Consider the following 12,167-nt stretch of genomic DNA (forward strand, 5'->3'; position numbering starts at 1 on the left):
CTGTAGGGTGAGGTTTAGTCTTTTGGGATTGACCTGAAGATCGAGTCCCCCCTTTGGCAGTAACAGTAACACCAGCAGGAGGAAGAGGCTCTGTGGTGGATACCCCAGTAGACGACCCCCTTGTATTAGGGGAATCTTGTAGGGTAATAGAGGTAGTTGTAATCGCATGGGCCCCACCTGTATTACTGATCCCAGTCCTAGAGTGTGTTTTGATTAAGGATTTAGCTGAAAAGAAGTTGTCTAAGGTAGCTTGCTCGAAACTGTCCAGGCGGTCCGCTAACCTTTTGACTCATTCAACAATGGGGGTCAGTAGGGCTTTCATCAGTTTCTCTATTTGCGCAAGTGAAAGTGGGTCTGGGGGAGAAGTATCGACCGGCAACTTCACCAAAGCGTCACTTGGATTGCTTGATGGATCGCCAGTGGACACCCCAGCCTTATCAGCTTGAGCACCATCTAGACCAGCCCCTTTAAGTTTATAGGAAGCTCCCATCGCTGAACCAAGTTTCCTAACTTTCCTAGGGTGTTTAGAGTGGTGACCTTTTCGGGGGCTTATATTCCTTTTTCTTTTAATATGATAATTTTTGGATGCTACGTGGGTTGATGCGCCTTGTGGGGCAGGAGGCTCCTCGACAGTAGGTGCAATAACTGGAGCTATAGGCATGGGTGGAGGTGGGTTGGGTGGGACTGCCACCAGTGGCTCAGTCCTGGTCTGGGAGTCAGAACCCAGCGTAACTACCACCCCAACCAAACTGGGCGACAATAATGGGTCCAGTGACCTATCCCCAGTGTCCGGCACGGTTAAAGGTGGAGATGGGGGAACCAATGCCAGAGAGCCTAGAGGTGCCCGTTTCTCTAGGGTCTGTTTGAGGAGTTCGATAGACTGCCAGCGTTCAGCACGTCTCTCAGCTAGGGCAATCTCTCTATCAATATCACGAGTGGCCCTAGTAAAGTATTTATCTAGGGGGCCCAAAATTGCAACCCCAACCGAGGACGGGAGGGATTTCAAGGGGGAAGTAGTTGGGCATAGGGACATGCTGGCGGTCCTTACAGCACAAAGGATAGATTGGGACACTGTAAACCACAATTAAACCACTCTAAATGCAGGAGAGTACTTAATAATATGTCAATCAACAACCAACAAGGCAACGGGATACAACAGTTCGCTCCGACTAGCAAGGGCTAGACCGGTAAATGCCTGCTGGAATATAAATGACAGAGAGTTGGCCCAGCCCAGCCTCCTGCAGCCCCTGACGGCCACAGACAGCCCGCCCTTGTCCCGGGCTTCTCCCGGGACGCTCCCGCGCAGCGGGTTTGGTATCTGGCTGAAATAGGAGTAGGAATGTCCGGGGGCGTGTCCAGCAGGGAGAGCGGCCCAGGTGGAGGCTATCGAGCGCACAGGGACTCCTGGAAGATGGAGTCCCTGCCTCGGTGCTCGCAGCCCTGCACGCAACAACTCCCCACACAGTTCCTCCTCGGGCGTATGCCCCTCGACGACTCCCGCTGATGTCTGTGCGCTGCGGACCCGCGCTGCAGGTCCGGCGAGCGATGTTGAAATACCGGTGGCAAAAGTGAGGAGAACAACAGCAGAATCCGGCCACAACAATCCAGGTATCAAGAACAGTCCCAACGGGTCAGAGCAGGCTACCGCAATTAATCCAGTATGCGGGGGGCGTGTCCAGCAGGGAGAGCGGCCCAGGTGGAGGCTATCGGGTGCACAGGGACTCCTGGGAGATGGAGTCCCTGCCTCGGCGCTCGCAGCCCTGCACGCAACAACTCCCCACACAGTTCCTCCTCGGGTGTATGCCCCTCGACGACTCCCGCTGATGTCTGTGCACTGCGGGACCCGCGCTGCGGGTCCGGCGAGCGATGTTGAAATACCGGTGGCAAAAGTGAGGAGAACAACAGCAGAATCCGGCCACAACAATCCAGGTATCAAGAACAGACTATATGAAAAAATAGTTCCACTAAAGCGGATGTTGGCAGTATTTCAGTGATGGGAAACTGATAAGAGAAGTAGATGAGGAACAAGCATTGGTAAATGCAGGAAATTATGCTGCAGCCAACAGAAATGGAGGAAGAGTATGCAGCATGCACAGGAACCAATGAGATGCCAGGAAAAAGAGGAGGCAGGATCAAAGTCCCTTTTAAGCTTATATTAAAAATGATAGTGTCTCAAGCGCATCGCAAGCGCTGTGCATGCGAAACCTAGAAAGGAACCTGTGTGTTACTTCTAGCGATGCAACACATTCCCCTCGCTCACCTTAACCCCTTCGATGCTGGGAGCCGTCATGGCACACAGTGCTTGTGTGCTGATGACGGCTCCCAGCCGTCATGACCACGCCCGTGATCGGAATGTGCCGCACAGGAGCGGAATTCCGGCCGCGGGCAAGAGGTTAACTAGTAAACTTCGCACTGAAGATTGTCAGCGTGTAAACCTGAGTCTCATTTACTTGCCCAATTCACACCAACTGCTTGGACGAGGAGCAGTGTAGTCCCTAATGGACTTCGTGCTTCCCAAAGGACCTGTCTCTACTTAATTAAATCTTACACATTAGGATGAAGCTGTAAACATTTTCATTAAGAATGACAAACAAGTACTAAAATTTAAAGCGTACTCAAAGATTTAGGTACCAAATACATAAGCTGGATCATCAGTCAATTTATGAATAAAAGCATGTGAATCTTAACCCCTTCGATGCTCATGACAGAACGTTTCCGTCATGAGCATCGGTTGGCCTGTGCTCATGACGGAACTGTTCCGTCATGAGCCCGTTGGCTCATTAGAACGTTCTGCACAGCGCAGGAATCTGCGCCGAGCTGATCTGGTGAAAGTATGGGAAGAACTCAGTAAAGTTCAAAAGGAAATCCAGCATAGATATGCCTTCTAAGAAAGGGAAAAGGTGAGAGAGTTAAACAAAGGAAACAGGTCCCTTGATAGGGCTTTAAACAAAAGATTTGGTACATTCACTACACAAATGCATTATTTTCAGGGTATATGCACCAATGCAAAACAAAAAAAGAAGAAACATTTTAATACAGAATACGTTTGAGGATTCTCTCACAGTTCTACTACATTAGACTCAGGCATTCCTAGTTATTTCAAGTGATATGACTGGTTACATAGAATGTATGACGTTTCAACGCATACATTCATAACGCATGGCTTTACAACGCCGTTGTTGCAACGACCATTTTGTTACCACGTGTGCCATCACATTGCAAGTCGTATCAACGACTTGTGGGGGGCGTGCTGGACTTAGGAATAGTATTAATTACTATTCCTACTCCAGTTTGTGCAACAGCAGGGAAGGTTTTGGATTTAAAATCCAACACATTCCCTGGTGTTGCACGCACCCTACAGCAAGTCATTGATTCGACTTGCGATGTAATGGCACGTTTGGTAACAACGCGGTCATTGTATCGACTGCGTTGTAAAGCCATGTGTTGTAGAAACAGGGTTATATTCGCATGTTATTCGATCTGAAACAGTTAGATGGTCCTTGATTAGATACATTGTGTTCATTGTGACTGGGAAACTAGTAGTGTTTTAGTGCAAGCCCACAATTCTTTATTATAGTGAAAACACCAGCAACAGTGATCATGCGATCAGATGTCACATTCAAAATGGAAGCAAGCACAAAATTGACTTAGAATAGCGTGTGCTTGTTTTTTTGTGCACTAAACATTATAATTTAAGAAAAACAGATCCTACAAGAGTGACATTAGACTTCAAGAACACAATTACACTATCACTCACAAACCAGGGAAGGACCAGAATCCAGCAGACTGTATTATGCATAACCTTTTGAAAGGCACAATTGACCCCATGAGGGAATAGTCCAAACGTTGCCTCATCTCACTCAAATGATACTGGAGAGAGACAAAGACACACATCTGAAACAGTTCAAATACTGATTCAGTACCCACAGGTGGAGGCATGCCAAGGTCCACAGTCGGCTCGACACCGAAGTGGAGACTGAAGAACTTGCGGCATTCTACAAGTTCCCAGTAGCATCACAGTGTTGGCCACGAGGATAGGCATTCCAATACCTCTGAAGCAACAACTTGTTCACTTGCCACACGAAGGACACAGTGAAGAGGTATAAAGAAAATAAAACATGTGAGGGCGGCATTCTTTGCTTTATGGAGGGGGAGTGGGGTGGATGGTGACATAACATCAAGGACAGCCAGGCGCGTAGCACCCATTGGGCTCACTGGGCTCCAGCCCCCCCACCCCCCCTTCCGTCGAGTGTGTCAGCCCGGGCTGAGACAGGTTCGCGGGCTGGCGACGTCTTATTGCAGCCGCACCCGAGTACTTCACAGGTCTTTAAAAAGACCGTTTACTTGTAAATGAACCTTTTGTTGTGTTTTCACGCCCTTTTACAGCCACTCTGGTTATGGCTGGAAGAATTATCCCCCCCCCCCCATATCTTTTCCAGCCCCCCTGCCCCCGAAATGTGGCTCCAGTTGCCCGCCTGAGGACAACAGAACATTGTGGCCACACCGGACATTGACCAATTCAAACAAGGCGGAAGAGAAGTGGGAGGGCCTCGGCACGACAAGACTCGGACACGAAGGAAAGCACAGAGAGCTTGGCTCGAGGGAAGGTCTTTCGGAAGGAGAGGAGCAACTACCAATGGAGGTCAAATAAAGAAAGCACAGAGATAGCAGAGGCTGCCCCGGGTGTTACTGCGCTGCTGGTGACCTGCAGCTGCCAATGGGACGGGGCGTATCACCTCTATCAGAGAATACGTGCGAGGAGCATGTTGAACTTGGAAACATGAACCCGTGTGTACTTCTGATGTATTTAACGTGTGAGTGGTACCACCACGTCACCAGTGGGAACCCTGCCTCAAAATAATGCTCAGTGGGTTGCGTCGTGCAGTAGAGAGCTGTCTCTAGTCTAAAATGGGTCACTGGTATGAATTCCCGGTGGAATGGTTTACTTCACACACCCTTGAGGTATTCGAGTACTAATTACGCCATATATTTACGTTTGTTTATAAGTGAACTCTACAATAACATGGGGTTGGGCCTTTACTCCCAGTCCGGAAGCCATCCCGCCTATTACTGAAGAAGCATCTGCTCACACATAAAGAGGATTGTGAAATCTGGGAGATGTTTTGCGTGTGTCATACTCGCATAACTCATTTGATGATTCAGGGCTGAAGTACCTCCTCGGGAGCGAGCTCGGATTCCAGGCCCTTGCACTGGGCCTTCGGAAGGGAGTCTCGGAGCACCGTGCCCCTCCCCGTCTGGTTCTGCTCCTACATACCTCCCTCTGTTTGCTTCTGCAGGGACATGCCTCATACCTGCCAGGCCAGTTTCCTGACCGAGGGGCGGGAGTCTGCCATAAAAAGGCGTGCTAGCCCCAGCGGCCTGGAAGGCATCATTCTGAGGAAGTAGTGGCTAGAGGAGGCCTCGAGGAGCTGAAGGCCTGCGGATCCACCGCCCCAGTGCCCAGAAGGCTCAAAAGGGTCTTTGGAATTTCTCTGAGGTGCCAGGGCGCGGTCACAGCTGCAGGTAAGCCAAAGAGCGGGAACTTGAACTTTGGAAGCTCCTCGGGCCGTAAAAACGAATTTATGATTGAACACCCCTTCACCTGGTGCGGAAACTGGGCGAGGCAGAGATGAATGCTCCGCGAACTTCATTCTATAGCTCAACACAACAGGGGTTCACTTGTTCCAAATAATTTAGGTTAGCGGTAAGAATGCTGTTAAAGGTGGCAAGAAAGTGTGCGCTTTATTTGGTCCCCAGGACTTCTTCTTTCCAGGTGTGGAATAGCGGTTTTGTTATCATGTTGAGTTTATATAATTTACTGGGTGTCACTCACACACAAATTCACGTTATTCTCCTTTACAACATTAATTTGCAGGAGGGAAGGGGTCAAAAATCTGTCTGATATCAGATTATTTGATCTGTTCTGTGGGGGGACTCTCATCTGAATGTAAAGGAAGATGGTGTGGCGCTGCGGCTAGGGCGACTGACTACGGAATCTAGATCCAGATGAGAGCACCCCCACAGAACAGATCGAACAATCTGATATCAGATCACGGTTTGATCCCCCGGCACCGGCGGCAGATTAGCCCAGCACCATGTGACTCTGGGCAATAGTTTGCTTAATCTTCCCGACGGCCCCCAGCGCCTAGAGACCCTTACGGGTGATTGTGCGCTTTACAAATGTGGATTATTATTATCTGGAGGGTTTCTTAAAAGTAAAACTGGCATTACATACAGAGGGACACAAGCTGAGGAAAGATGGTACTGGTCGAAGTGTTGTGACAGGCGCTGCCTGTGAGTAAGAGGCCTGCATCGGTTGCAGCGCTGACGGTTGCAGCGCGCGCACAGCAAACTAACGGAAATACCATTGCACACTTGTTGCGTTCAGCAGTCAAACAAACACGTGTCGCAAAACAAAAAGGGCGCTTAAAGATTCTGTGCCTGGGCAAAAAAAGTTGCAAATTAATTTTGAGCTTTGCTGCTCACGAAATGTGGATAAACTGATTTTGCTTCGAACTTCAATCCTGTCTACCAAATGTGAAAAGCAGCGCAGCATCAGGGTGATCGTTCCCTTTTGCAGAAGCACAAAAATAATACCTTTTCGGGAAATCAACGTAAGATAAACGTGTATAAAATGAATGTAAAGGTGGCTTGTATACATAGTGGCCATTTTCTTTTTTTTGGGAGGGGAGGGCAGTGCTTTGAGTGAGAGAAATAAGGTGTGGGGGAAGGGTGTGTATGAAAGGGATATGGCCAAAGAAGCGTACCACGTGGTCCTTTTAAGTATGAGTACCCTGTGTATATAAAGAAGTGGCTTAACACAGGTGAGCTGGAATCCAGTGTTTCACGCAACGTGCCACCCGACCACTATTTGAGTCCCCGTCTACGAGGTTTCTGTTATGTACTCCACACATATAACACAACAACGAACATATATGCCTTGGCAAGCCAGACCTATTGGCTTTGCCTCTGCTTGTAACTGTATCAGAAAATGAGTGACAATGTCGTCGATAATTAGAATTAGAAAAAGTTTAAATTCTTAAAATATGAAACCGTGAATTTCCATAACTAAGGGTTGTGTGTGTAAGGGCAGTGGTGCTCGGAGTATCGCAATCACATTGTTCTGCCCTTCACACTACTTTCCTTTGCAGTCTCTCTGATAGACACACCCTTTTTGCCCCATTCCTTTCTAAAATCTTCCATTTTGGATGTCACACACTTCATCTGCTTCCTCTTCATTAGTCTTTTAACTCTGTTCTTATGCATGTACTTCCTTCGCCGTTCTCCCTGTAAACACACTTTCTTTTCTTTTGTTACTGTGAACATTCCAACAGCTCTGAATACATCCTTCACACTAGTTTACATAAAAGGGTGATTACATTTGACGCACATGTCACCATCGCTCTGCGCGCTCCGCAGAGAGGCCAAAGACCGGATGAGCCCCCCAAGTATCTCGGACATGAGCACCCACTAACAACATGAGCTCATCCAGACACCTAGAGGCGACTCGGTTCGTAGAATCCAATGGGCAAGGTCGCATTAAAAAACAAAAAACTAAAGAAACACATCTGGGGAAAAAAATGCTGTTATGGAATGCAAGATGAAGTAAAACATCTGAAATGTAAACAGTGACATGGGTTTATTTATGGGCCTATGGAGTCATTGTAGATACATCGATCTGTGTTTTTGCCATTATAGTTAATTACAGGGACCTGTTTCAAAGGCACATTTTAATAACTGTCAGGTATGAGACCCGGCCGGACCCGCCCCACTTGTGAGGGCGGGCGTAATGTAGAAACGAGGGACATGATTTCATGAGATGTGTGTGGGTATACTTCCAGGGCGTTCATTCACTCGCTGCCGGGCAGGAACATGCAGCGTGTGGAGCTAGTAGTCCCTAGCAGTGGAAAGTTATTAGATTAGCGAGTGCCAACATAAGGGCTTCGGAGTACGATTTCCACAGTTGTTCACAAAGGCGTCTGGGAATGTCACTTGGGAGGTGCTTTTGTGGCAGGAATTCATTTGTTGAGGAGGGACACGTCGAATTGTGTGCTTATGCTGATTCTTCAGGAGGATCCTGACGCCGGAAGGCATTTGAGTGAGATACACTTGAAGACTGCCTAGAAAGATTGGAATTAAGGGAAGACCTTTATGAGGAATTCATTTCATAGTGTTGAACGCAATAGAAGTCGGACTATGGAATTGGAAAGGTTATCCTGCGGCAGGAATTGAAGATAATAAGAATTCTTTTGCAGCAGGAAATATTTACCTGAGGAGGGGCACAGCAGGAAATGTGATAATGTTGTTAGAACACGGACTCTCTTTAAACCAGAAATGTCTTCCATATGGAGGGACACACAGGGGCTGCATAGGGAATATTTTTACTAGGAGGCTGTTGTAAATTTCACGTGGAGGGGATGCCAGGAATCGCTGCGTTTTTTTTAAAGGAATGAGTCTGTTCTAAATTAAATGACTCTCCTGTGAAATCCGTTCCATTTTTGGCAGTTGTAGGCTGAGACGGCGCACAGGTCTGCTTATCTCGTGATCCTTTTATGCCGAGAGAACGGGGCTCGATTGTACTTGCGGTAGTGGCGGGTATGTTCTCTGTGAAGATGCGGTCATGTCCTCTGAATTACCGGACGTGGTGTTGTTATCAGGGGAACTTGGCCAGTTTTACAATAGTTTGCATAAAACCAAAGTTAATTCCGTAGGGCGTTACCACTGGGAGCTCCGAAGCATTCTTCAACCAGGGAATAGTTTGGCAACAGGAAGTTTTGCCTCAGACTGGGATGGGCTGGTTCCTTACCACAATTACATAACAACAAATACTGCAAATTGCATTTGACTTGCTAAAGATGTTTGTCCTAAGACGCGTGGGTGTCCTGTGTTCTAATATTTGATCTTCCGCGTGATAATGCGCATTATTTAATGTGGTATTATATGTGAAGAGAAACGTTTGATTTTGGAATAACTTAGTATATGTGTAAATGGGAGTTAGTGAAGTGAGTATGACTGTGGTGTGTGAGCTAAAGGTAAGGCAGTACTTTAAGCGAATTTCATGGGAATATTTTCCCATCAAAAATAGATTTTAACGCCTTATATAGGTACATGGTGACTTTGAAGTCTATCTCTCAGGTGAATGGTGTTTCCTTAACCCGTTCTATGCTCATGACGGAGCCGCTCCGTCATGAGCCTCGGTTGAGCTGTGCTCATGACGGAGCGGTTCCGTCATGGCCCGCTCGGCGCGCCTGCGCGGCGCGAATTTCGCGCCTGCGCTGGACGTTCCATTGAGCGGGCGGGGCCATGACTGAACCGCTCCGTCATGAGCACAGCTCAACCGCGGCTCGTGACGGAGCGGCTCCGTCACGAGCATGCAAGCACCACTCGGGCCCCCCGCTCCCTTAGCGCTGCGGCGGAATTCCCGCCGCAGCGAAGGGGTTAACAGGTCTCTTTCTGGAACACAACATTGATTATAGGCTGGATGCCTATTGGGACACCATTATGAGCCCTGGTGATAGGAAGCTCTATCATCAATTTAGAGTGGGTAATCTCCCCTTCAAATCTTTTACAAATAAGTGGGGGATGGCACAAGACTCAAAATGTTATTGTTGCCCTTGAGGAAGAGACTTTATCGCATGTTCTGTTTGTATGTCCTGCATATAAGGGTCCTCGAATTAAATGTCTCAAGCCAGTTTGTGCCAAAATAGGAACAAGATCTTGCCAAACGGCTTTGCGTATCTTGAGAACTGATACTAGTGATGTCATAATTATTGCTATGGCAACATTTTGGAGCTGGGTGTGGGTCCTTAGAAGGAATAGGTTGCAGGCATTATGTAACTGATGTTATCTAATATGGCATATTAGTTTGTTTTTTATCTAATCTGCATAAAAGATTGTGGTGTCTATCCAACCCTGTGTATTTTTAGCCTTTTAACTTGATATATTTTTTATGGGATTTTATTATGAATTTTATCATGTGATTGTTTTTAAGTCATTTCTTGATTTTTAATAATGTTTGTTTTTATGCGTCTTTTATGATTGTTCAATCGAATAAAGACTAATTGAGGAAAAAAAAAGAATTTCATGCCTTTTGTGGTTTTGCAGTGTGGCCACTCTTACATCCCCTTAATATTTACCCCTCTTTGACTTTAGTTTAATTCATAGGTTTATTTTGTACACATGCCAGATGTGCACCTCTTGGCTCAATAGGGCCACGGATAGGAAAGCTCAGCTCCTTCCAGATCACTGGTGAATAATGGTGCAAGTGAGATGGAATTCAAATGTTTCAAGTCCCTGGTCTCCAGTTTTGAGGCAGAATGCCTAGACTGTGTTAGGGGCACCTTTCATCATTTGCAGTATGAGGGAGTAGAGGATCCGATTTGGTGAATATATCATTACAACAAAAAAATCCTTCCCAAAATAGTGGAGGACTTTGTGATGTCTGCCACTGCCCATCTCTCAATTTGTTTGCTGTAACACTTTTCGCCCTAAGTGGGATGGGTATGCCCAGACGTGGGTCCCTTGCTCACTTTGCCACTGGATACAAGCTAGCCTGGCTGAAGAAGAGTGACATACCCTGGAACTGGCCCCAGGATGCTTGTTTCCAGTCCAGGGAGGACCTGGCCTGGCAGTTCGGTCTGGAGTTTTCCCATGGGGCACAGGATTTAAATATTCATTTTAATTCTGTCTCGTGTGCTATTGCTCAACGTCTCCTACAAGATCTTGAAGCTCTTGACCTGCATCTCTACAATTCCGACCCTACTCACAAGGCCGGTAACCTTTTAGACCCTATTATTTCCAATCTGACGACCATTTCCTATCAATCCTCTACCCCTGTTCTTTGGTCAGATCATTTTTTAGTTAAGTTTTCTGTTAAAATATGTATAGCTGACATTTCCAGGCCAGACCTTACCCACAAAACTAGTAGGAACTGGAAACGTCCAGACCTTGACAGATTTAACTCTTCTCTGGCCAACTCTATCCCGTCAGGTTCTAATATAACGACTAAAGAGCTACCCATAATTACATCATGGTTAACTACAGCCTTGGATTCCTGCTTACCTACCCAAAAAAATAAAACTCAAATTCACCACCCCCCGGCGCCCTGGTTTAATGACTCTTTACGCCTGGTAAAATCCAATTGTAAGAAACTTGAACGTATTTGGCGTGCAAAGTATAACCCCGAGCACAAAGCTAATTATAGATCCGCTCTTAAATCCTACCATGCGGCATGTGACACTGCTAGAGCTAACTTTGCCAATAACACCATACTCACGGCTCAAAACAGGCCCAAGGCCCTGTTTAAAATTGTTAAGGAGCTCTCTGGTGCTTCCTCAGTTCCGAAAGACCCATGCTTAGACACTGCACAGTGCAATGCTCTAGCTAATTTTTTCCGGGAAAAGATAGACAAAATTTATGCCATTTTTAATTCCACTTCTGCTACTCCTACCCATGTCGCGCCCCTGGTTACTCCTCCCTGTTCCTTGCCTACCACTCCCCCATTGCTTTCCTGGGATCCTATTTCCCCGGCGCTTTTTAAAAAATACCTTCAGGACATCAAATCTGGTTCTCCCCTTGACCCCCTCCCTCCTCAAGTTCTGGGTTCCCTTGACCCAGCTCCTCTCCACATTATTTTGGATGTCCTCAACGCCTCATTGGTAGAAGCGACTGTTCCGAATGAATGGAAGCACGCAATGGTGGTTCCACTATTAAAGAAGGCCAATGCTGATCCGAACAATCTTTCCAACTTTCGCCCTATTTCTTTGCTCTCCTGTTTCTCCAAGATTTTGGAGAAACATGTCAATTCCTTACTTAGTTCTTTTGTTGAGTCCTCCAATTTTCTCCATGGATCCCAGTCCGGTTTCAGGGCTGGTTTCTCCACGGAAACTACTCTCCTTGGCGTGTCAGAAACCATCAGGCGCCAAGTGGATAAGGGTGAGACGGTGGCACTCATCTTGCTTGATTTGAGTGCCGCTTTTGACACCGTCTCCCATTCCATCTTATTATCCACCTTGGAGGCAGTTGGTGTTGGTGGTACCGCCCTGGCCTGGATTGCTAATTTTTTTGTCTGATCGCACGTTTCAGGTTTTTTCTTCTACCTCTATATCTTCCACCCTTCCTTCTCCTCACGGTGTTCCCCAGGGCTCTATCCTCAGTCCCCTCTTCTT

The 12,167-nt window shown here is 47.1% G+C and overlaps 1 protein-coding gene across 1 annotated transcript in view; it reads left to right on the forward strand.

Moving 5' to 3' along the window:
• The first annotated feature begins 5,348 nt into the window (after nt 1–5,348).
• The window catches only part of GPR84 (G protein-coupled receptor 84), a 59,276-nt gene continuing 52,457 nt past the window's right edge, over nt 5,349–12,167 (forward strand). The window contains exon 1 of the mRNA XM_086964892.1: nt 5,349–5,523. The gene's annotated coding sequence lies outside the window, so the exon portion shown is untranslated. The remainder of the gene's footprint in view (nt 5,524–12,167) is intronic.

The sequence above is a fragment of the Lissotriton vulgaris genome, chromosome 1_1, assembly GCF_964263255.1.
Source record: "Lissotriton vulgaris chromosome 1_1, aLisVul1.2, whole genome shotgun sequence".
NCBI classification, from domain to species: domain Eukaryota; kingdom Metazoa; phylum Chordata; class Amphibia; order Caudata; family Salamandridae; genus Lissotriton; species Lissotriton vulgaris.